At 46.4% G+C, this 3,178-nt stretch overlaps 1 non-coding gene across 1 annotated transcript; it reads left to right on the forward strand.

The window, feature by feature from the left end:
• Positions 1-2,551: 2,551 nt before the first annotated feature.
• On the forward strand, positions 2,552-2,634 carry TRNAL-CAG (transfer RNA leucine (anticodon CAG)). Its single transcript has one exon. It is a non-coding gene; the product is annotated as a tRNA-Leu (tRNA).
• The last annotated feature ends 544 nt before the right edge of the window (positions 2,635-3,178 follow it).

The raw sequence follows: 3,178 nt of genomic DNA on the forward strand, positions 1-3,178 counted from the left end.
TGGACAAAGTGTTAGACAATCTCATCAAGGATCCCTTCTCACAGGAGGAATGAGAGCTATGGCCTCTTCAGATTAAAGATCCTACTTGCTGGACATGGGATGGGGACATAAAATGCTGGAGATGTCCCCCTAGATAAGTGACCTTTAGTGAAGGAGGTCTCCTCAAGATGCCTGATCTTGGAGGGAGGATCTGCTCCCGTTCTTAGCAGTGGCAGCTGCCCCAACCCTCCAAAATCTCCTTCTGAGTCCATGACTTATCTGCCATGATGAGCAAACTTTCCTTCTCCTTCTCCTTTCCCAAGCCAGAATGAGCCAAAGCATCATTTGCTTTAACAATAGACAGAGCAAGAGAGATCCACAGGCATAAAACCTGATCTGTGGAGCTGTGCCAATCCAAAGGCAGGCAAGGTGAGAGGGAAATGGCAAATGCCTCATTGATTTCAAAACTGCTACACGATCCTGCCTGGGAGTCTGTGAAGCTGTTAAAAAAAAAACCTTAAAAGGACGTGGTGGTGTTGATGGGGAGTTGGCAGCTTCCTTTGTGCCGGCTGTTTATTCTCTTACAAAGCAATCCAAATGCGGAATGTTTACCCAATGGAAACCCCTCGGCATTGTGTTTCCCCCTCGGAGCCTTGCACAGCTCATTCCTCGCCAGCTGGAGCTCTGCAAAACACCTTTCTTACTCACCCATGGCCACCCACACCCAGATGCCACCCACACCTGAAGGAGCCTGAAGAAGCTCGAGGAACAGGGGTTGACCAGGACGTCTTTTAAACCAACAAAGAAACCCCTGACTTGCCCTCCTGCTCTTTTTCTCCATTTCTGCCTTTAAATTTATAAAAGACACGAGGTACATCGCTTTGATGTCAGGTTGATACTCAATTCCCAGGAGTTTGATTCCCTTCTCTCCCACTGATGCCTCCCAGGGCAAAGGGTCATTGTCATTAAGGCCACATCCTTGTGACAGGCAGTGGCGACACAGACTTCGAATTTGTAGTGCCAAAATCTCCTCTGTGTCTCTAACATGGCCCATTAGCCAAGGCTCAAGACTAACGATTTCCCATCAGCCAGGAATGTGGGCAGAAGCAGCTGATAATTATAGAAATCCTGCAACTCTTCCTTTAAAAGCTCAGGAAATCCTTCAGCAGGATAAAGTTAATAGGGATGCTGAAGTTTTCATCTGTAATGATACAGTTATTAGAGTTCCATGCAAAATATATTTTTATATATTTTTATATATATATTTTATAGTTATAGGTTTTATAGAGAGCTATAGAATAATAGGTTGGTTTGAGCTGGAAGGGACTCTGAATGCTCCGAGCCCTATCCCCTTCTGCCTCAGTAAATATCAACTCTGTTCTCCTGTGAAGACCCTCATGAAGACCCTCAGCCCTGTTCAGGCCCATGGATTTTTACCACCCAACCTCCTTAAAATAGTACAGAATACAGACTGGTTTGGGTTGGAAAAAGCCTTAAAGTTCCAGCCCCCCAGTATCTGCTGCATAAAGGGTGAAATTTATTTTGCATGGCTTTCTCTTTCTCAGATATATTTTGTGAGCCACTCCTGCTCAGTCTGGAAGATTTGTTGCTTACCTCAATTTCCCTTTCTCTTGGAAAGAAATCTCTCTTTTCAATTGAAACTGAATTTCCTCAGCCCTGTTTCTGGACCCTGCAAAGTCCTGCTGTTCCCCTGTTTCCACCTTCAAAGGGAAGAGATGACCTTGCTCAGATCCTCTCTGGGGAGTTGCACTGAGCTTTGGAGGAAGGGAAAACCTTGTCGCTGCAGCAGCCATCAGCTCATGCATATGCCGCTGTCAATTCATCTAAAGTCTATTGGACAAATTCCAGCACTCTGCAGGGAAAGAAAAAAATTAAACAAAGAGAAAGAAATAAAAAGGAGCTGGCAGAGATAATGGGATATGCCAGAAATTATTGTAGCTCTTTTTTTATTCTGATTCTCGAGGTTCTTTAAGGTTTTTACCTCCTTCATTAAGCTGGTGGTTGGTATTTGCACTGGATAGGCCCACCCTAAGCTAATTATTAACCTCTTAACTAATTGTTAACTTAGCTGTAAGTGAGGATAGAGAGAACTCCGAGCCTTTTCACAGAATAATTAAATTTGGAGAAGACCTCTGAGATCACTGAGGCCCATCACTAACCCAGCACTATGCTCACCACCACACCATATCCCTGAGCCACATCCACACACCTTGGAACACCTCCAGGGACTGGTGACTCCAGCACTTCCCTGGACAGCCCATTCCCACCCTTGACCACCCTTTCACTAAAGAAATTTGTCCTAATATCCCATCTGAACCGTTCCTGGTGCAATTTTAGGCTGTTTCTTCTTCTCCTATCTCTTTTTTACTTGGGAGAAGAAACCAACCCCTACCTGGCTGCACTCTCCTGTCTGTTCCAGAGTTCAGGCTGTTCTTTGCTTCCTAGAGGAGAATCCTGGATGCCCAAGGAAATGCTCCACACACTAAAAAGACAAACTTGATGGAAAACAATTTCACAGGAATTTCAGGATGCAGGGCTACAGGTTCCACAGGTCAGGATGGCCGAGCGGTCTAAGGCGCTGCGTTCAGGTCGCAGTCTCCCCTGGAGGCGTGGGTTCGAATCCCACTCCTGACAACTCCTTTGCTGGCCAGAGCCATCCCACACGGAATTCTGCTGCCTCTCTGTGCCAGAGGCATTCCTGGATAGCTCTCTGGTTTTGTCCCAGGGATAAACACCCACCATTGGTTGCTCACGTTGTTCATGTTGATAAAGAGTGTCCCTCCAACTAATCAACACCTGCTCTGAGTGGGGTTTTATTTTTCCATAGGATCCACGTGTCTTATGCGGAATTTTGGCTTTTCTGGTGTTTTATGGGCACTGAGGCTGCTGGTGACAGGTGTCTCACCTGTCTCGTGGGGGAAAAGAGTTCTAAGCCATGAGTTTTGGGGCTGGTGGAGGGCTTTAAACGAGATTTGAAGGGGAAGGGGATAAACCCAGGCTCCCTGGGTGAGCCCAGGGGCACCATGCCAGTGTTGGGATTGAAATCCATCTGCTTGTGGCATGGAAGGCCCTACAGAGGGACCTGGACAGGCTGGGTCAGTGGACTAAGTAAAAAAAATGAATAAATGTGGCACATTGTGGCATGATTCAGTGGCCATGGTGGCATTCGGTCAAAGAC

This window comes from Melospiza georgiana, chromosome 1, assembly GCF_028018845.1.
Source record: "Melospiza georgiana isolate bMelGeo1 chromosome 1, bMelGeo1.pri, whole genome shotgun sequence".
Classification (NCBI taxonomy): Eukaryota; Metazoa; Chordata; class Aves; order Passeriformes; family Passerellidae; genus Melospiza; species Melospiza georgiana.